Source organism: Siphateles boraxobius, unplaced genomic scaffold (genome assembly GCF_051911475.1).
Source record: "Siphateles boraxobius isolate OS27281-9 unplaced genomic scaffold, OSU_SipBor_1 269, whole genome shotgun sequence".
Classification (NCBI taxonomy): domain Eukaryota; kingdom Metazoa; phylum Chordata; class Actinopteri; order Cypriniformes; family Leuciscidae; genus Siphateles; species Siphateles boraxobius.
Window position 1 is genome coordinate 1,590,526 of NW_027508886.1, and position 22,854 is coordinate 1,613,379.

The window sequence follows — 22,854 nt, forward strand, 5'->3', positions numbered from 1 at the left end:
TGTATACTGGTGTATAACATAGTATAGTATAACATATATGAATTAAACTTTTTTTTAAAGGTTTTAGTAAAATATCTTCTTGTGCTCAAAATAATGTAATGAATGACAAAAATGAGGATGGAGGAATCGAATGAAAGCTTTTTTATACATTGGAATACTTGATCACTCGAGCGTCACTTCATAGCGTCATCAGCAGCGCTCAAAGGATCTGCCCTCATGTTGTTGCAGTTTGTTTATTTAAGAAATTCATAATAAATAATAATAAAGCAAGATACCCTGTTGAAATATGTGTAATGTGTGGTTTATATAAACTGCAAAGGTAAAGTATACTTTAAAACAGATTGTGACCGATGTGAAGGGCGAGGAGAATGTATACGTGCGTCACGTTTAGTCAATAAAACACTTCCGCATAGGATACAACTGTGTATCCTCGCTCATGACTCCTCTGAAAGCCTCCTCACTCCTCGAGGTGCAATTAGAGAATTGAGATGTCCTTCAAGATGGCTGAGCTCGATCGGTTTCCGGGTCATAGGATGGAGGACAGAGGAACGAGGAGACGAGGAGGGATATTGAGAAGCACCCTATGTTTCCCCAATTCCGACTCGGTTTGAGAGTGCCAATTTCACCGCCACGTCAGCAGTTGCGCATCACCTCTGTTTTTTCCCTCCCTTCCGCGAAGAACCTAAAAAGGTTCTACCGAGATTTGAACTCGGATCGCTGGATTCAAAGCCCAGAGTGCTAACCATTACACCATGGAACCAACACACCCTCCCAGCTGTCTGTCTGAGAGGCAGATAGCGATGAGGCTAGGTGGAATCAGGTAGCCTAAAGGAGGCGGGCGTGGTTCCTCTGCCGAAACCCGAGATTGAATCAGAGACCTTTAGATCTTCAGTCTAACACTCTCCCAACTGAGCTATTTCGACCAGGTACTTGTGCTGTTTAGCCTGGCAAATGAAGGTCTCACCGAGATTTGAATTCGGATCACTGGATTCAGAGCCCAGAGTGCTAACCCTTACACAATGGAACCTCGGCGTGTGTCAACTTTTCCCATGAGGTGCAGAGATTTAAGTCATTCAGTCCAGAACCGCGATAGCAAGGAGCAAAATAAGCCTTTGCTTTTTAAGCCCATGTTTCCCCAATTCCGACTCGGTTTGAGAGTGCCAATTTCACCGCCACGTCAGCAGTTGCGCATCACCTCTGTTTTTCCCCTCCCTTCCGCAAAGATCCTAAAAAGGTTCCACCGAGATTTGAACTCGGATCGCTGGATTCAAAGCCCAGAGTGCTAACCATTACACCATGGAACCAACACACCCTGCTAACTGGCTGTCTGAGAGGTGGAATCAGGTAGACTAAAAGAGGGGGAGATTGTTCCTCTGCCGAAACCCGGGATTGAACCAGGGACCTTTAGATCTTCAGTCTACTGTCTCCCAACTGAGCTATTTCGGCCAGGTACTTGTGCGGTTTGGCCAGCATGGATGTATGGGAGACCGCCCGTCATTTTCGAGAAGAGCAGAGCGAAGGTCCCAGAGAGAAAATGATTGGCCCGTACGGGGATCGAACCCGCAGCCTTGGCGTTATTAGCGCCACCCCAGACAGCAAAATGTATTTGGGCCAGATTTGGGCCAAATCTTCATTAGCATTTGGCGCAGATCCGCTAAACGGACCTGGGCCGGGCTCATTCTTTCCAACGGCCCAATACCGGAACAGGTTGGAATTACGGATCAGAGACAGATCTGGGCCAGCACTGGCCCAGTACAGTTATTAATGCCATGACATGTGGTGCAGATCTGGCCCAGATCCGTGACTCATATTTTACATCTGGGGCTCATCTGGCCCTGGTCTGTGATTCATATTTAGGCTATCAGACAATTAAGGCACAAACACCCAGACAATTTGTAATTTTCAAACAACTTTTTTTATTTTAATCACATTTATTGCTCATTAGTTGGGTGTGACCGGGCACGGTGGCCACCCCCACGGTCGCATGCCAGATTGAACCACCTGATGTTATACTGGTTTATCTCGGTGTCTGTGGCTTTGCCAGACATGCGATTCTTCCTCACTGCTCCTGTAAGACGTACAAAAAGGACACAAAGAGTAAATATTAGATCCAATATTCAAAGATTCTTTATTACATGACATTATAGTACAATGCTTGCACAAATAAATAATAATAAATGTGACTAAAGTCTAAAGTGGTGTAGAATGAGTAGTATAAAGGTAAAAGAGTAACAACACTCAAGAGCACGTAAATGTGAATTTGAAAACTTGTACAATAAATATTCATACTTGTACGTGAACATTTACACTCACAGCTCCAATGTGAAAACCTGTCAAATTAAAATCTGAAGTTGAATGTTGAAATTTGCACTCGCAGACAAAAGTCACAAACCTGTATTCTGAATTTGAAGCTGCAGACAAGTAGTCACAAATGTGTAAAATGCCATTCACAGAAATACGACACGCACATACTTGTAATATATATTTGCATTTAATCGCAGTACAACCTCAATTAGGCACTTGCAACTTCTCAAATCTGTCACTGCAATTTCAAATTTCGCGCCTTGAATTTTGCTACTCTTTTCGTGCAAGTTGCAAAACTAACTTGTGCACTTGCAACTCAGTGGCAGTAAGAGAGAAAGGGGGACGCTCTGAAAAGCTAACATGACTTAATGCATTAGACTGATATTTAAAGAAATAAATGATATTATCAAACTCAGTAAACACCATACTAATAATGCAATCAACAGAAAACACTGTTGTCAAAGTGACAGATTTGAGAAGTTGCAAGTGCCTAATTGAGGTTGTACTGCGATTAAATGCAAATATATATTACAAGTTTGTGTCTGTCATTGTATTTCTGTGAATGGCATTTTACACATTTGTGACTGCTTGTCTGCAGCTTCGAATTCAAAATACAGGTTTGTGACTTTTGTCTGTGAGTGCAAATTTCAACATTCAACTTCAGATTTTAATTTGACAGGTTTTCACATTGGAGCTGTGAGTGTAAATGTTCACGTACAAGTATGAATATTTATTGTACAAGTTCTCAAATTCACATCTACGTGCTCTAGAGTGTTGATACTCTTTTACCTTCATAGAGTAGTGAGTGAATGAATGAGAGAGTAGTGATTAAGTAAAGTGAAAGGCATCTATATATAATACTTACGAGCCATAATAGCATTGGTTGGTTATGATGTTTTTGGTATCTCTTCCACCAATGAAGGCCAGCATTCCCACCTGTGGAAACAAGAGACTAAATTAGTGAGAAGTAAAAGATTGATAAATGATAGAGAGGTATGGGCAACATATTCATAGACAGTATATTTTGATTTACAGGATAACAAAAGTAGATATCAATAAATCTCTCTGTAATTATTTCTCCATCTAATATGTGAACACAATGAAAAAATAATTTTGAACCTAATGAGAGAAAATGTTTTTGCCTGCCGTGTCTAGATCGCCTTAAGAGGATTTAGCATTTCAAATTTATGCATTAAATTATTATTAGTATGACTGTATTATTATTATTGTTGTTGTTATTATTATTATTAGGGAAGGCCTACTTTTATTGTTAAATTGATAGGCTATTATTATTATTAATATGCCACGCAATAATTTAACTGCGCATCACCGCATAGACACGCTGGGAGGATAATAATATTATATAGGAGCTTGCTTTGGCTGAAAATTATCTAAAAACATTTAACGTTAGATCGATTATACAATGAATTATAGGCCTATAATTAAAGTTATTAACAGCCTATAAATAGTATGTCCGAACTCTGCAATAATCAGTCATCAATGGAAATTAAAAACCGCTTTAGGCTATTTCACAAACAGCTTGTTTAACAAATTAATAAAAGAGGCACATCGCAGTGGCTTAGAAGACGTGGGTAACGTTAATATGGTTTATCCATTTTGCAACACGAACTGGAGGTAAGCAACAGTAATTTGCAGGTAGTTTGATAGCTAACATATCGACATATCACATATGTCGCACTCTACAGCCGGTATAATACAGTGAGAATTGATATGATACTGACGTCGAACTAGTTTAATGTATTTGGACGTGGGAAGTCATTAATTTGTTATTGTTGCAGTTGCTAGCAGCGGTCACCGCTGGTAACGTTAGTTGGTAGGCTAACGTTATACGATTTTGCAGATAACACACAATGGACACGATATTCAGCAATTTTGGAGAATAATAAGCAAATATCACCCATTCAGCCTTAAAGCATATGTTCACATTAGTTGTGGATGTTTAAAATAACCTATACTACCAGCTAACCGCCTGCTACTACCCAGCTTATCTGACACGTCTCAGGTTGTAAGAATGTCAGTGTAAACGTTTGTAAACTTTCATTTTTAATATAATTATGTAACAGACTAATATGACATCAACACCAGTTTACTTTTATAATGTACTTACTAAATTATACGTGTATAATGCACTTACCAATTAGCAGAGACGGTGCAGCCTGCACTCTTCCACTCTTGTCAACGGGTTTATGTGGGCTGGCGCCCGCGCGTCCGGTCTGCGCAGCTCGCGCGGCTCCGGTCCACAACCGGCAGGCGGACTCAATTCAGTTGTGGCGCGTATGGTCTGCGCAGCTCGCGCGGATCTGGTCCAAACCCGCCAGGCGGACTCAATTCAGTCGTGGCGCGTATGGTCTGCCCCGGATCGGCGCCGCACCCGCCGGACGGACTGTCACAGTCGAAGCTACAGACAAGTCTGGTGCAGAGTTGGTGCAGATCTGCATATTGAGTGCGACTGCTACGCGAATCTACTGATTCGAAAACGGACCTGGCACAGATGTAAATGCTGTCTGGGACGCTCTAACCAACTGAGCTAACCAGCCTCTCTCTGGCACATTTTATCCCCAATTGCTCAGAAATATCCTGGTTGCCCTAATAAGGCTGAAGAGATTAAAAGCAAAGCCGAATAATGGGCTCGTCCGGGATTTGAACCCGGGACCTCTCGCACCCTAAGCGAGAATCATACCCCTAGACCAACGAGCCGAAACATACATCCTCCCTGCTGCTGTCGGGCCGAAAACATTTCAGCTTCCATGGCTTAAAGCGCAATTTTTTGATTAAATCAACAATTAAAAGGTAGCCAGTGCAAAGTTTCCAGCACAGAGGAAATGCGGCCTCTTTTTTTGTGGTCATTGGAAATCACGCTGCAGGACCTGCACACGAATAATGAGAAGCTTACTTACAGGAGCCTGGTCTGCAACACTGGACCCAGTTGATGTTGCAGGAGCAGAGGCAGCACTTGGCTGGACAGAAGGCTGTGGAGGAGACTGCAGAGGAGGCTGAGCAGGGCGCAGAGGAGGAGACTGCAGAGGAGGCTGGGCAGGGCGCAGAGGAGGAGACTGCAGAGGAGGCTGGGCAGGGTGCAGAGGAGGAGACTGCAGAGGAGGCTGGGCAGGGCGCTGCAGTCCTGTGGGTGGCTGTAGTGAGGATGGTCCTGGTGCAGAGGGACAGGGGTTGAAAGCCTTGCTGGAAAGGTGGGAGTTGCTCTTTCCAGTGGACAGGAAGCTCTGCAGGCGACTGGGACACCTGGCCAGGGGTCCACAATGCTGGAGGAGCAGGATAAGGGGCAGGAGCAGGGGCAGTAGCACGAGCCGGGGCAGGAGCAGGGCCTCTCGAGCCTGCAGTGCCTGGAGAAAAAAGAAAAAACTTACCCACTTACAGGGTTTGGCTGGAGACAAAATCTTTTGTGTGTCTCTTTTTAGTGGCAGTAGGTGGAGGAGGAACAGACACAGTGGCAGTGGGCACAGCAGAAGTGAGGACAGATGCAGTGGGCACAGTGGTGGTGGGCACGTGGGCTAGAGCCTGCCTCTTCAGCACGTATGCTTTGAAAAGGGCCATATTGGTGTTAGGCCTGGCCTTTGCCTTCTTCAGGTAGGTGATGAGAGCCTGGGCCTCCTTGCTTGGGTCCTCATACACCTCCTTCATTGACCTACCCTTAAAATCCCCAAACTCCACCATCAGACATCCAGAGTCTCCTGTCCTCTGGGCCTCCTGCAGCATGGCCTGTTTTTTTTCTGATATACCTCTACAGCCTCGCCTACCTCCCTGATCTGCGAGGTGTATCTGAGGAACAGGTGTTTGTTGTCCGACAGCGGGTTGTCCCTCTCCTCCTCCCCCAAAATGCTGCTGACCAGATAGCAGGCATACCCCAGTGAGTTCTCCAGCAGCCACAGGAACCTCTGACCCTGGTGTTTCCCAAACTGGATCTTGCAGTGAGCCAGAACCAGGAACTGGTCTCCAGGATTCCCTCCATTCTGCCTCAAAAAGGCAGTGGCCTCAGCCAGGACCTCCTCCTTACACCTGGCCCTCCCTGCCAACACGATCTTCCTCCTATTGGCCTCCTCAGTTGGCCCCATAAGGAGTCGACCCTCAGAGGTTCTTCGTAAAACCGGGTATGCATACATAATCTGAAAGGACACAGGCATAAACAGAACGTTACATAGCTGTCATATTCCAACTGAAAGTATTTTACTACATCATTTGTTTTTTATGTAATTAATTATTATAATATTATAATAATTAATGAATATTATTATTATTATTATTATGAGCATAAGCATTATTGTTTTTTATACAACTGTGAATCACTTTGAATTGCCTTGTGTACAAATTGTAAATAGTGTGATGAACTTATTAATAAGAAAATAAATAACACTTCTTGGTACAATCTTGCTGGTATCATGCCATGCTTAAATCATTTTGTTTTGTTTAGCTTTTGTGGCAGAGATTACTAAGAAACACCAAATATAACATAAAGGCGTTTATGCCAATTCATAATAATATGATCATCAAACAGATCTAAAACTTAAAATGGTATATCAAATCGTTTTGGTATATCTTTTATAACATAGTTCGAGAATCATTTGTTGAAACAAAAAAACACTTGTTTTTGCCTATTCATGTCTTTTTAAATATGTATAACATAGTATTTAAAAAGATAACATAAATATGTATACTGGTGTATAACATAGTATAGTATAACATATATGAATTAAACTTTTTTTTTTAAAGGTTTTAGTAAAAATCTTCTTGTGGTCAAAATAATGTAATGAATGACACAAAAAAATACTAAATTAACAACAAAAAAATGGTTTAAGGAGGATATAGCTCAATTAGCGGTCGGCTAATTATCTTGACAGTAGTGGCATGTTTTTTACTGTATATCATGGTAAAGTTGCAGGTTCACATGTACAGAAGAAAACGTGTGCTATTACACGCTAGCTAGCTTTATTGGCATGTTTAATTGTCTAAAAACAAACACTGTTTATGAATAAATAATGATCGATTATACAGTCGTGAAGAATAGACTTACCTGTTGCAAAGATTGCAAAGATGACGATAATAATAGCGGTCGCCGATTGGTCAAAAGTAAGCCACAGGAGAGAAACGCGATTGGTCAAAAGTAAGCCACAGGAGAGAAAGGCGATTGGTCAAAAGTAAGCCACAGGAGAGAAACACGATTGGTCAAAAGTAAGCCACAGGAGAGAACGCGATTGGTCAAAAGTAAGCCACAGCAGAGAAACACGATTGGCTCACGTGGGCTTACTTTGGGCTTACTTTGGCTCAATCGGTAGGAAGCAGTAGGCGCAAGCGAGAGGTAGTGGGATCGATGCCTGCATTCTCCAGTGCTGTCCATCCTTTTTACGCCCCCCTTCAAGGGGCACTACCTAGATGAGCTCTTGCGGCTCAGTGCTGCCGAAAAAGTTTTTTCGAACGAGGTACTGCACACATTCCTGGCAAAAGCAGGTCCCACCGAGATTTGAACTCGGATCGCTGGATTCAGAGCCCAGAGTGCTAACCATTACACCATGGAACCTTGGCGTGTGTCACCTTTTCCCATGAGCAGCAGAGATTTAAGTCATTGAGTCCAAAAGCACGATAGCAAGGAGCAAATGAAGCCTTTGCTTTTTAAGCCCATGTTTCCCCAATTCCGACTCTGTTTGAGATTGCCAATTTCACTGCCACGTCAGCAGTTGCGCATCACCTCTGCTTTTTCCCACCCTTCCGCAAAGAACCTAAAAAGGTTCTACCGAGATTGGAACTTGGATCGCTGGATTCAAAGCCCAGAGTGCTAACCATTACACCATGGAAACAACACTTCCTGATAGCTGGCTGTCTGAGAGCCAGATAGCGATGAGGCTAGGTGGAATCAGGTAGACTAAAAGAGGCGGACGTGGTTCCTCTGCCGAAACCCGGGATATAAATATCCTGGTTGCCCTAATCAGGCTGAAGAGATTACAAGCAAAGCCTAATAATGGGCTCGTCCAGGATTTGAACCCGGGACCTATCGCACCCTAAGCGAGAATCATACCCCTATACCACTGAGCCGAAACATACATCCTCCACGCTGCTGCCGGGCCGCAAACATTTCAGCTTGCATGGCTTAAAGCGCAATTTTTTGATTAAATCTACAATTAAAAGGTAGCCAGTGCAAAGTTTCCAGCACAGAGGAAATGCGGCCTCTTTTTTTGTGGTCATTGGAAATCACGCTGCAGCAACTGCACACGAATAATGAGAAGCTTACTTACAGGAGCCTGGTCTGCAACACTGGACCCAGTTTATGTTGCAGGAGCAGAGGCAGCACTTGGCTGGATAGAAGGCTGTGGAGGAGACTGCAGAGGAGGCTGAACAGGGCGCAGAGGAGGAGACTGCAGAGGAGGCTGGGCAGGGCGCAGAGGAGGAGACTGCAGAGGAGGCTGGGCAGGGCGCAGAGGAGGAGACTGCAGAGGAGGCTGGGCAGGGCGCAGAGGAGGAGACTGCAGAGGAGGCTGGGCAGGGCGCTGCAGTCCTGTGGGTGGCTGTAGTGAGGATGGTCCTGGTGCAGAGGGACAGGGGTTAAAGGCCTTGCTGGAAAGATGGGAGTTGCTCTTTCCAGTGGACAGGAAGCTCTGCAGGCGACTGGGACAACTGGCCAGGTGTCCAAAATGCTGGAGGAGCAGGATAAGGGGCAGGAGCAGGGGCAGTAGCACGAGCCGGGGTAGGAGCAGGGCCTCTCGAGCCTGCAGTGGCTGGAGCGTAAAAAAACACAACAAAATTATCTTATTGTTTTAGACTTTCACTGCATGACTTTCTCAGCTCTGCTGGACAGCTACTGCGATTACAAGGTTTACTGCAAAGCATGTATGATTAGTAGAGAGATGACATGATGATGAAAAGATGGAAGGAAGCAGTGAAATCATCCTGTTTTTCATCCAAGCACCATTAGAAGAAATACAAGAAGAAAAAAAGATGGGATCAGCCAAGTGTGAAGCGAAGCAGACCAAACACTACAACAGCCACTTATTCCAAGGGGAGTGGGGGAAGTGTGAGATGACAAGAATGAGCTTTAGTCAGTGATTACGATAAAAAATGAAATAAAACCTTTTACATACACCTTTAAATTATCTTTTTTCCTTTGAGGATGTTCACTCAAAGAGTGAATGTAGATTGACACCTGAGAAGTGCCATTCCTCTGTGTTGTGAAATAAAATAATATGTCATTTAAAAAATACTGTTTTGTTTTATTTGTAATTGTTTGTAAAATATTGTTTAAGATTTACATACCTTGAGGAAGTTGTTCCTCAGCTTGCGAAGCTACAGTTGCCTCACTGACTCAGACGCAGGATGTACACGTGGTCCTGCAGCTGTTGAATACGTATTTTCGTTAGACATATATACTGCATAATATATACTGTAAAGATTTTAAAGCTTGCAAATCACTTACAGGGTTTGGCTGGAGACAAAATCTTTTGTGCCAGCTGTGAAGCAAATAAATGCTTCGCCCGCGCCAACAGGGCCTTCACATTGGTCGCCAGCAGTGGCCTGTTCTTAGTGGCAGTAGGTGGAGGAGGAACAGACACAGTGGCAGTGGGCACAGCAGCAGTGAGGACAGATGCAGTGGGCACAGTGGTGGTGGGCACGTGGGCTGGAGCCTGCCTCTTCAGCACGTATGCTTTGAAAAGGGCCATATTGGTGTTAGGCCTGGCCTTTGCCTTCTTCAGGTAGGTGATGAGAGTTTGGGCCTCCTTGCTTGGGTCCTCATACACCTCCTTCATTGACCTAGCCTTAAAATCCCCAAACTCCACCATCAGACATCCAGAATCTCCTGTCCTCTGGGCCTCCTGCAGCATGGCCTGTTTTATCTGATACAACTCCACAGCCTCGTTACCTCCCTGATCTGCGAGGTGTATCTGAGGAACAGGTGTTTGTTGGCCGACAGCGGGTTGTCCCTCTCCTCCTCCCCCAAAATGCTGCTGACCAGATAGCAGGCATACCCCAGTGAGTTCTCCAGCAGCCACAGGAACCTCTGACCCTGGTGTTTCCCAAACTGGATCTTGCAGTGAGCCAGAACCAGGAACTGGTCTCCAGGATTCCCTCCATTCTGCCTCACAAAGGCAGTGGCCTCAGCCAGGACCTCCTCCTTACACCTGGCCCTCCCTGCCAACACGAAGGAGTCGACCCTCTGAGGTTCTTCGTAAAACCGGGTATGCATACTTAATCTGAAAGGACACAGGCATAAACAGAACGTTACATAGCTGTCATATTCCAACTGAAAGTATTTTACTACAGCATTTCTTTTTTATGTAATTAATTATTATAATATTATAATAATTAATGATTATTATTATTATGAGCATAAGCATTATTGTTTTTATACAACTGTGAATCACTTTGAATTGCCTTGTGTACAAATTGTAAATAGTGTGATTGTAATGAAGCTTCAGGAGAATGAGGATCCATTTGCAGTTTTATTATAATCGTGGTCGTACAATCAGGGTCAATCACCAGCAAACACAACAGTAGAGATAAGGCAACTCGTAATCCAGAAACAGGCATAAGATCAGGGCAGGCAGCAAACTTACATAAATCAGTCCAGTATAGAATATAGTCCAGGGCAGGCAGCAAAGAATCAAGATGAGAATAGACAGTCCAAAAGTAATCCACGGGAAGACAAAACACGGGAAGAAACGCTCAGAGATGATTACCAGGGTAAATACAAAACTTCGCAAAGAAGGAGAGTCTGAGAGCACCTTAAATAGTCCACTGATGAAGGTCAGGTGCAAGGTAATCAGTGCCAGGTATGTGGGAAATGTAGTTCAAATGGTTTAATATTCAGGAGAGGGTTCCCTCTGGTGGTGAGCAGGAGGAACAGTGGGAGTCTCGTTTGTGACAGAGCCCCCCCCCCTGCGAGCGGCTCCTGACGCGAAGAGGCGAACAACGCCGGGGTCTTCCTCGAGGTCGAGGGGCCGGTTTTTCCGGGTGCGTCCTATGGAACTCAGTCACGAGTGTGGGGTCGAGTATGTCATCTGCATTAACCCAGGATTGCTCGTCCGGTCCGTACCCCTCCCAATCCACCAGATATTGGAGGAGCCTGCCCCGGCGTCTGGAATCGAGTAGATCTCGAACCTGATATGCCTCCTCGCCGTCCACCAAGATGGGGCCCTGGTCACTGGTCTGCTCCTCCTCCTCCGCTCTCGGACCACCAGCGGGTCTGAGAAGTGATACATGAAAAGTGGGAGAGATACGATAATTAGAGGGTAATGCCAAACGAAAGGAAACTGGTGTAATTTGTTTAACAATTTGGAAGGGACCCACATACCTGGGACCGAGTTTCTTGCAAGGAAGTCTGAGGCGTAGGTCTCGAGTGGATAGCCAGACCCATTGACCTGGAGTATACTCGGGATTGGGGCGACGGTGACGATTGGCCTGCAACTTCTGTCTCCTGACAGCATGTAGCAAGTGGGTGTGAGCCTGATTCCAGATGTCTTCGCTTCTCTGGAGCCAATCGTTGACAGAGGGTACTTCGGTAGGTTCCCCTGACCATGGAAATAGGGGAGGTTGGAAGCCCATTACACATTGGAATGGAGTTAGTCCAGTGGAGGGTTTCTGGAGTGAGTTCTGTGCATACTCAGCCCACATGAGGAATCGGCTCCAATCTGCTTGGTTCTGATGACAATAGGATCTGAGGAACCGGGTGATCTCCTGATTGAGACGTTCTGTTTGACCATTCGATTGTGGGTGATATCCTGAAGTGAGGCTAATGTTGATGTTGAGTTGTTGGAAGAATGCGGACCATACTCTGGATGTGAATTGGGGCCCTCGGTCCGACACGATGTCCTCAGGAAGGCCATAAAAGCGAAACACAAAGTTGCACAGGAGTTCGGCAGTCTCAAATGCTGTAGGCAGCTTGGGAAGTGGAATTAAACGGCAGGCCTTGGAGAAGCGATCTATGACAGTGAGTATTGTGGTATTCCCATTGGACTTGGGGAGATCGGTAATAAAGTCTATGGCAAGATGGGACCATGGTCGGTGGGGAACTGGCAATGGTTGCAGTAGGCCAGATAGTAACTGTCTGAGATGTTTGCTTGTGTTACAGGTGATGCATTCATTAATGAATTTTATTGTGTCTGCACGCAAGGTTGGCCACCAAAAGCTGTTCTGAAGCAGGTGAACAGTGGCCGTAATTCCAGGGTGACCGGAGCTGAGTAAGGAGTGAACTTGCTGTAGTACTTTCTGACAGAGATCCTGAGGTACAAAAGTTTTGTCAGGGGGGCATTCGGGAGGAGGGGTCTCTTGTGAATTGGCTTGAGTGAGCTCTGTCATGATGTCCCACTGAATTGGGGCCACGATTAATGACTCTGGAAGAAGGGTTTCTTTGGATTTAATGGAAGTTAAACAGTCGTGTTGGCGTGATAAAGCGTCTGCTTTGGTGTTCTTTGAACCGGGACGATAGGTAACAGTGAAGTCAAATCGTGTAAAGAAGAGGGCCCACCTCGCTTGTCTGGGATTCAGTCTTTTGGCAGATCGTAAGTATTCCAAATTCTTGTGGTCAGTTAGTATCACAAACGGATGTTTAGACCCCTCCAGCCAATGACGCCACTCCTCCATAGCTGCTTTCATGGCCAACAATTCCCGGTTTCCGACGTCATAGTTCTGTTCGGCTGGGTTAAGTTTGCGGGAATAATAGGCGCAAGGATAGAGCTTGGATGGGGATCCGTGCCGTTGTGAAAGGATGGCTCCAATGCCCGTATTTGAAGCGTCCACCTCAACTATAAACGGGAGTTCTGGATCAGGGTGGTGGAGGATGGGGGCAGATGTGAAACGTGATTTGAGTTCTGCGAATGCCTCCTGTGCTGTGGTTGACCAGGTGAGGTGTGATGAATTTCTCTTAGTCATAGAGGTTAAGGGAGAGGCTACCGAGCTGAAATTTCTGATGAAGCGTCGGTAGAAATTAGCAAATCCCAAAAAGCGTTGTAATTCCTTTAAGGTTACTGGTAGTGGCCAGTCTAGAACGGCTTTGACCTTCTTCTCGTCCATGGCGACTCCCTCCTGACTGATGATGTAGCCCAAAAATGATGTGGTAGTCTGGTGAAATTCACACTTCTCTGCTTTGGCGTATAACTGGTGATCAATGAGTCGTTGTAATACTGTTCTTACGTGTTGCACGTGTTCCTCATAGGTGTTGGAGTAGATAAGAATGTCATCGATGTAAACAATAACCCAACGATCAAGCATGTCCCGAAAGACGTCATTGATGAATGATTGAAATACGGAAGGACTGTTGGACAGCCCGAAAGGCATAACCAAATATTCGTAGTGCCCAGTGCTGGTAGAAAAAGCTGTCTTCCATTGATTACCTTCCCGGATGCGAATGAGATTGTAGGCGCTGCGGAGGTCTAGTTTGGAAAAATACTTGTGTGTGTGAGTGACGTAGATGCTCTGATGAACCCCTTTGAAGGTTCCTCCTCTATGTAGTACTTCATGGTTTCTGATTCGGGTTGTGATAGGGGGAAAATTCGACCCTTAGGTGGTGTTGTCCCTGGTAATAGTTCGATGGAACAGTCGTTTGAGCGGTGAGGAGGAAGTTCCATAGCCTTGGTCTTGCTAAAAGGCTCGACGAGGTCGGAATATACAATGGGAAGAGTGGGGAAAAGTACAGGTTCGTCCTTTAGCGTAACAGTCTGAATGGAGAGTGAAGGGCTGCCAGTTAAACAGTTGGAGTGACATGACGGGTCCCATTTGATGATCCGACCTTCCTTCCATGAAATGAGGGGATTATGTTGACGTAGCCAGGGGAGTCCAATAATTACCGGGTTATGAGGTGATGTGATGATGTAGAAACGAATTACCTCAGTATGAAGGGACCCAGTCTGTAGTTGAAGGTCCACGGTGGTGTGCAGAACCCTTCCATCACCGAGAGGCCGTCCATCTAGTGCTTCCACTACCAATTGAGAATTGCAAGAGATTAGTGGGAGTTGTAGTTGTTGAGCAAACTCATGAGACATAAAGTTCCCGGCTGCTCCTGAGTCTAATAGAGCTGATGTGGATATATGATTGCCCTCTAGAGACAATACTATAGGTACTTTGATACAAGAACTGGAGTGATGTGCTTGAACACAAGGACTCACCGAAGAGGAGTTACGAAGAGGAGGTCTTGTGGGACAAGAAGCCCTCAGGTGGCCCGGTTGGCCGCAATAGAGGCAGGGATGTTGACGTATGCTGCGTTCTCGTTCTTCCGGAGTCAGATGAGTATATCCGAGCTGCATGGGTTCAGTTTGAGAAAGAGTGACTGGGTATTGTGTGCTGGTTGGTACCGTTCTGAGTGGACGACGTGAACGAATCAGATTGTCAATCTGAGTGGTTAGCTCGATGAATTGATTCAGCGATCTCCCTTCATCTCGGCAAGCCAGTTCGGAATGCAACTCCAAGCTGAGTCCCTTGTGAAAGAGCAGTTTAAGCGTGCTCTCCACCCAGTCGGTTTGTGCTGCTAGAGTACGAAATGTCAAAGCATATTCTGCTGCGGTACTACTGCCCTGGCTCAACGCGAGTAGTTGATCATCAGCTCTCATACCTCCCTCCGGGTGTTCAAATATTTCCCGGAATCGTTGAAGAAAGATGCCAAATGATGGAAAAGCAGTACCATCCTCTCTCCAAACCGCCGTCACCCACTCTAACGCCTTGCCAGAGAGGAGTGAGCATACCAAGGAAATCTTGCTGGCATCGGTGCTATACATAGCTTGTTGTTGATCAATGAATAATGAACATTGCAGTAGAAATCCCTTACTTTTAGTTGGGTTACCATCAAACTTATCAGGAAGAGCCAGACGTGGGTTAACTGTGACTGAAGGTGGTGGAGAAGCGTCCACACTCACGTTCGGTTGAGAAGGTGCTGGGTTCGTAAGTGACATTTGCAAACTCTGTAGCGTCCTGACGAGCTCCTCCGTTACTGTAGTTAAATGGGTTAGCTGATGTTGATGAATGGCGAGTTGGTTAGCTTGAGTGGAAATCTCCGTGGACATTTGAACCAGAACTGCTGGATCGTGTGATGGCGAAGTTTTCTGTAATGAAGCTTCAGGAGAATGAGGATCCATTTGCAGTTTTATTATAATCGTGGTCGTACAATCAGGGTCAATCACCAGCAAACACAACAGTAGAGATAAGGCAACTCGTAATCCAGAAACAGGCATAAGATCAGGGCAGGCAGCAAACTTACATAAATCAGTCCAGTATAGAATATAGTCCAGGGCAGGCAGCAAAGAATCAAGATGAGAATAGACAGTCCAAAAGTAATCCACGGGAAGACAAAACACGGGAAGAAACGCTCAGAGATGATTACCAGGGTAAATACAAAACTTCGCTAAGAAGGAGAGTCTGAGAGCACCTTAAATAGTCCACTGATGAAGGTCAGGTGCAAGGTAATCAGTGCCAGGTATGTGGGAAATGTAGTTCAAATGGTTTAATATTCAGAAGAGGGTTCCCTCTGGTGGTGAGCAGGAGGAACAGTGGGAGTCTCGTTTGTGACAGTGATGAACTTATTAATAAGAAAATAAATAACACTTCTTGGTACAATCTTGCTGGTATCATGCCATGCTTAAATCGTTTTGTTTTGTTTAGCTTTTGTGGCGGAGATTACTAAGAAACACCAAATATAACATAAAGGCGTTTATGACAATTCATAATAATATGATCATCAAACAGATCTAAAACTTAAAATGGTATATCAAATCGTTTTGGTATATCTTTTATAACATAGTTGAGAATCATTTGTTGAAACAAAAAAACACTTGTTTTTGCCTATTCATGTCTTTTTAAATATGTATAACATAGTATTTAAAAAGATAACATAAATATGTATACTGGTGTATAACATAGTATAGTATAACATATATGAATTAAACTTTTTTTTTTAAAGGTTTTAGTAAAAATCTTCTTGTGCTCAAAATAATGTAATGAATGACACAAAAAAATACTAAATTAACAACAACAAAAAAATGGTTTAAGGAGGATATAGCTTAATTAGCGGTCGGCTAATTATCTTGACAGTAGTGGCATGTTTTTTACTGTATATCATGGTAAAGTTGCAGGTTCACATGTACAGAAGAAATCGTGTGCTATTACACGCTAGCTAGCTTTATTGGCATGTTTAATTGTCTAAAAACAAACACTGTTTATGAATAAATAATGATCGATTATACAGTCGTGAAGAATAGACTTACCTGTTGCAAAGATGACGATAATTACTACTGATGACGACTACTTCCTGCTCAGCTACTGTTCGGACGCTCTCGCTTACTGCTCCGCGCTTTGCTCTATCGCTTTTATATTTCTATATTTTATCTCCTTTTATCACCTAATTTTAACTTCAGCAAATCAGCACAGTGCTCAAACGCTTGGATTACTACAAAAAAAAGCAGAATTATTTTATTCGACCAGCCTCCCACTGAAAGCTTACATTCCGGGGAAGAGAAAACACAACTGCCTACATTCATAAGGATAAGAAAATGCCTCCTCTGGAATCTACTTGCTGCTCCAACTGCCACAGACTTTTAAAAAGGATTGCAATTCTTGAAACAAAGTTAATTGCGGGACCACCAAACCAGACGGAACACACAACAGAGCTTCGTCATGGACGTCCTCAGCATACAGCCGGTGAGTCCCATGAATCTAGTGCTTCTCGACAGGCCATACTGAGTGTAGAGAAACAAGCCGATCATTTTACTAACCGATGGCACAAACAGGGTGCGAGACCCAAAGGCACTCGAGACATCAGATTGTCACGAGCATCACATATTACTGCAGTAGCATCCTCTACCCCAGATACGGCTCTGACAAGGACTGCAAACACTGGTCTCCTACCACCGCCTATACATCTTGAGAACAGATTTGAAGTATTAATGAATGAGGAATCCCCAAATTTGATGAATGTGATCGCACACAGACAGAATCAGCCAGTAGCTAACACTGATGCTAACTGGGGCTCAAGGTCGAGCAGACAGCGGCACTCAGCTCACAGTGCAGCCGAGCCCAGGACTCTGATAGTGGGCGACTCCGTAATCAGAAACATTAATAGCAGGGATACAACAACGTGCTGCCTTCCACAAGCAACAACTTCTGATGTAAACAGGGAACTTCAGAACATTCTGATGAAACATAAGACTGCAAATCGACTCATCATTCATGTGGGGAAGAATGATATTCATAAAGAGCAGTCGGAACTTCTTAAAAAGGATTTCAATGAACTTTTTGAAACACTTAAAAGACTGAAAGTTCAAACATTCATCAGTGGACCACTCCCAGCAAGAGGAACAAACAGGTTTTCACGGTTGCTTGGGCTTAATACATGGCTGCAAAAAACCTGCAATATAAAAGGAGTGAACTTTATTGACAACTTCAATCTTTTCTGGAGTCAGAGGCAACTGTTTCAACAGGATGGCCACCACCCAAACAAACTTAGTTCAAGAGTGCTAAAGGACAATATCTACTTCTCCCTCCGTCATCCTTCTGCAATGTGTGCCAATCCACTCAACCTGAATGGCACACACACACCTGGATACAGTATGAATGACCACAGGATTTCACTTCAGCACCTGAATGGACATGCGGTTGACACATCACACAAGGACAGTGATAACACCACTCAGTCACAACATCCTCTGCTCACGGACACAATCTCAGCTGAGCCCTGCCCACAGAGCTCACCACAGACAGACTGTGACATACCAGCACTGCTCCAAGATACAGCACCCATAGACGACTTTCTGGAAAACAGCCAGGGAAACCAGGACAGAATATTACAGCCTCCAATAACACCAGAGCAAAAATCCCTCTCACCGGAAACATTATCACTCTCTCCAGCATCTCCACTTCTGTGCTTCTCAGAGAAAATGGAACAACTGGTGCATGCTGGAACTAGACTATCCCACTCTTTTGCTGCGAGCCCCCAGATACCAACCAAAAAACGCCAGGCCCCACAACCACCAAAGCCTGCGGGCCCAGCTCGCCCTCCCCCTCCCCCTCCCCCTCCCCCTCCTCCTGTGAGAGCTCTTCGGCCTCTGCCACAGCGCCAGGGCCCACACCCTCCTCCAGCGGCTCGAGGTGAACCAAAAACAACTGATACCAGCTCTCAGTGATATGTGTCGGGTCCCCGCTATGGGGGGGATTATAACAATAACTTTCGCTATTATAACAATAACTTTCTCAAATGTTTACAGAACAAGCGGGAACCCAGTGTGCCTGTATCTTTTTCTATTGCTGTTCGATTACATGATAGAAAGTCTAAGGCCTTCAAAAGCCGTACAGCAAACCCATCTAATCTGGTGCCTATTACACGACATACCAAGATTGCTGTGGGGACAAAAAGTAAGACTGTTAAGTTAGCACTTTTAAACATCCGCTCACTTAAAAATAAATCACTTTTAGTCAACGACTTAATAACCACATACAACCTGGATTTTATGTTGCTAAATGAAACTTGGCTAGAAGAAAGTTGCAGTGCAACAGTCCTCAATGAAACAGCCCCTCCTAACTTTACTTTTATGAGTGTCTGCAGAGCTGTCAGAAGAGGCGGAGGTTTAGCTGCTCTTTATAAAGATGTCTATCAATGTAAGCAAATATGATTTGGGAATTACCCGTCTTTCGAGTATCTGGGTATTGTGTTAAAAGGTGCTCCACGCATTTTACTTATCATTGTTTACAGGCCTCCAAAATCCTCTCCAGCTTTTGCTGAGAACTTAACAGAACTGTTATCAACAATTTCCTCAGAGTTTGACTGCTTTGCCATTGCTGGAGATTTTAACATTCACATAGATAATGCAGAAAACAATATGGCAAAAGAAATCAAAACTGTTTTAACCCTTCGGAGTCTTGGGCTATTTTGGCCGTTTTTGAGTACTTTTATTTTTTTTAAATTTTGCAACATAAAAAAATGTTTACCATACCAATGTTTGGTATAATTTTTTTCAGCACAACATCACCTATATGATCAGACAATTAGTTTTTCACTTTGATGTACTCTATCAACATACTGGACCCAAAATCACACAAAAAACACAAAATCCGAATAGAAAAATTATAGCTTTTCTACTACAAAAAACACAAACATGCTCAATGAAGCATTTTAAAAGGTTTAAAATGTAAGCACAAGTTGTAAATGTCAACATATACAGGTACAATTCAGATATAATCAACCTATATACAAAAAAAATATGATTTACAAAAAAAAGCGTGTGTAGCCATAGGCTTTTTTTCTTTCTTTTTAGCTCAGCCACTTTTTAAAAAATGTTGTGCACACAATTATTCAGAGAGCTATATTTAAGGCCTTGCATTCCCAGAGTATGAGGGTTCGCAAATAGTGCAAATACAACATAAAAATTTTAAAATTGAGATAAAATTAAACTATATGCAGCAAAAAGCAGGTGGGGCAATAGGCGTTTTTTCTTTTCTTTTTTGCTTAGAAACTCTACAAAACAATTCATGTACAATTACACAGATATCTACATTACAGGGATTTCATTCCTTGAGTAAGAAGGGTTCCTCAATAGTGCAAATATACCATACAATAGGTAAAATGAACACAAAATCTAATTATACATACAACTATTTACAGCAAATATCAGGTGTTTTTTATTTTTATTTTTTATCTGTGCCTCTCCTCAAAACAGTTTAGCTAAATCTACTCCTAAACTACCTAAACTACTCCTAAACTACCTAAACTATCTACACTACTCCTAAACTACTCTCAAAATCTACTCAAACTCTTCCAAAAACTAGCAATAATCTCTCTCTATATATATAACGTATATATGTCTATCTTTATCAACTCCGTAAATCCTCTGCCTTTCAATTTTGCGTCTTAGCTCAGTTGGCTCCTCCTCCATTCCCTAAAATGTGCAGCCTGAATAGCAGAGTCAGCAGATTCACAATTTTTTCTCCGTTTTGTTTTATGACAAAAACCGACGAAGTTATTAGAATAAATGCAACGCCTGTCGCATCCCATCTTGCGTTCTTTTACGAACGCGTCAGTATTTTTTTATATAAAGTTTAAATGATCATATCTCCGTTTTTACTTGGTCTATCAACACAAAACAAAAAGTAAAATAGAATTTCAAGCCAGCACTTTCAACAGAAGTGGACGGCAGCGCTCAACGTGACTTTGTTTTTATGCTTCGACGTCTTAAACTGGTCATGTAACTTGATCACGCCGGCGTGATCGGCGACCCCGAAGAGTTAAAAACTTTTGATCTGACTCAGCATGTACATGGACCCACACATAATCGTGGACACACTCTAGATTTACTTATCAGTAAGGGTCTAAACATTTCATCAATTGTTATTAAGGATGTAGCACTGTCTGATCATTTTTGTATTTTCTTTGATATATTGATCTCTCCTGCCATTGAAGCTAGATCTGTGTCTGTCAAGAAGAGATGCTTAAATGAGAACACTAGTGTACTATTTATGAAGGCTATATCTTTAACACCAAGCATATCTGCTGACTCTGTTGATTTTCTCCTTGATTCTTTTAACTCAAAAGTTAAGAGTGTAATTGATGATGTTGCTCCTGTGAAAGTCAGGAAGAAGAGTGGCAGACAAAAAGCACCTTGGAGAAACTCAACAGCAGTGCAAAATATGAAAAGACAATGCAGAAAAGCAGAGCGCATGTGGCGGAAGACAAAACTTGTAGTCCATTATAACATCTACAAAGACAGCATCCATGCTTTCAATAAGGAACTAAGCAAAGCTAGACAGACTTTTTTCTCGAATATTATAAACAGCAATATAAACAACACGCGCACTCTTTTTGCTACTGTAGAGAGACTGACAAACCCCCCAAGCCAGATTCCCAGTGAAATGCTCTCAGTGAGAAAGTGCAGTGAGTTTACTTCTTTCTTCTCTGAGAAAATCAATAATATCAGAAAGGTGATCAGCTCATCCTTGAGTTGCGCTGGGGTCAGGCAGACCAGACAACAGCACGAGAAAGTAGCCACTATGTCTGATTTCGAAGAAATTGATGGCAAAATTTTGGAAGAAACCGTAGAGCAACTAAAAACATCAACCTGCGCCCTTGACGCACTTCCCACATCCTTTTTCAAAAATGTGTTACACAGCTTAGAAGCAGATCTCCTGGAAGTGGTAAATGCCTCACTTCTCTCTGGGAGTTTTCCGACCTCCCTGAAAACTGCTGTCGTCAAGCCCCTCCTGAAAAAGAGCAATCTGGATAAGACCATATTAAACAACTATAGACCGATATCAAATCTTCCTTTCATAGGCAAGATCATTGAAAAAGTTGTCTTCAATCAGCTGAACAAATTCTTAAGCTCGAATGGATACTTTGACCATTTTCAATCTGATTTCCGACCGCACCACAGTACAGAGACCGCGCTCATAAAGATAATAAATGATATTCGCTTAAATACTGATACAGGCAAATTATCAGTGCTGGTACTACTCAACCTCAGTGCTGCATTTGACACTGTCGATCACAAAATACTTCTTGACAGGCTGGAAAACTGGGTCGGGCTTTCTGGGATAGTCCTAAAATGGTTCAGGTCATACTTAGGAGGCAGAGGTTATTATGTGAGTATAGGAGACCATAAGTCTGAGTGGACATCCATGACATGCGGAGTCCCTCAAGGCTCAATTCTTGCGCTACTCCTATTCAACCTGTACATGCTCCCAATGAGCCAAATAATGAGAAAGAACCAAATCGCTTACCATAGCTATGCAGACGACACACAGCTCTACTTATCCCTATCGCCTAACGATTACAGCCCCATTGACTCCCTTTGCAAATGCATTGATGAAGTAAACAATTGGATGTGCCAAAACTTTCTTCAGTTAAACAAAGACAAAACTGAAGTCATTGCGTTTGGAAACAAAGATGAAGTTCTCAAGGTGAACGCATACCTTCAGTCTAGGGGTCAAACAACTAAAAATCAAGTCAGGAATCTGGGTGTGTCTCTAGAGTCAGACCTTAGTTTCAGTAGTCATGTCAAAGCAATAACTAAATCAGCATATTATCACCTGAAAAATATTGCAAAAATTAGATGCTTTGTTTCCAGTCAAGACTTAGAAAAACTTGTGCATGCTTTCATCACCAGTAGGGTGGATTATTGTAATGGACTTCTCACTGGCCTTCCCAAAAAGACCATAAGACAGTTGCAGCTAATACAGAACGCTGCTGCTAGGATTCTGAGCAGAACCAGAAAATATGAACACATCACACCAGTCCTCAGGTCTTTACACTGGCTGCCAGTTACATTTAGGATTGATTTTAAAGTATTATTACTGGTATATAAATCATTCAATGGCCTAGGACCTCAATACATTGCAGATATGCTCAGTGAATATAAACCCAACAGATCACTCAGATCATTAGGATCACATCGGCTAGAAATACCAAGGGTTCACTCTAACCATGGCGAGTCTGCTTTTAGCTACTATGCCAGCCGCAGCTGGAACCAGCTTCCAGAAGAGATCAGATGTGCTCCTACAGTAGTCACATTCAAATCCAGACTCAAAACACATCTGTTTAACTGTGGATTTACTGAATGAGCA

The 22,854-nt window shown here is 43.5% G+C and overlaps 4 non-coding genes across 4 annotated transcripts; all 4 read right to left on the reverse strand.

Annotated features, from left to right (window-relative positions):
* Positions 1 to 688: 688 nt before the first annotated feature.
* trnaq-uug (transfer RNA glutamine (anticodon UUG)) lies at positions 689 to 760 on the reverse strand. The gene has a single exon. It is a non-coding gene; the product is annotated as a tRNA-Gln (tRNA).
* Positions 761 to 1,232: 472 nt separating this feature from the next.
* Positions 1,233 to 1,304, reverse strand: trnaq-uug (transfer RNA glutamine (anticodon UUG)). The gene has a single exon. It is a non-coding gene; the product is annotated as a tRNA-Gln (tRNA).
* A 3,646-nt stretch (positions 1,305 to 4,950) lies between these two features.
* On the reverse strand, positions 4,951 to 5,022 carry trnap-agg (transfer RNA proline (anticodon AGG)). The gene has a single exon. It is a non-coding gene; the product is annotated as a tRNA-Pro (tRNA).
* Positions 5,023 to 7,783: 2,761 nt separating this feature from the next.
* On the reverse strand, positions 7,784 to 7,855 carry trnaq-cug (transfer RNA glutamine (anticodon CUG)). The gene has a single exon. It is a non-coding gene; the product is annotated as a tRNA-Gln (tRNA).
* Positions 7,856 to 22,854: the final 14,999 nt, after the last annotated feature.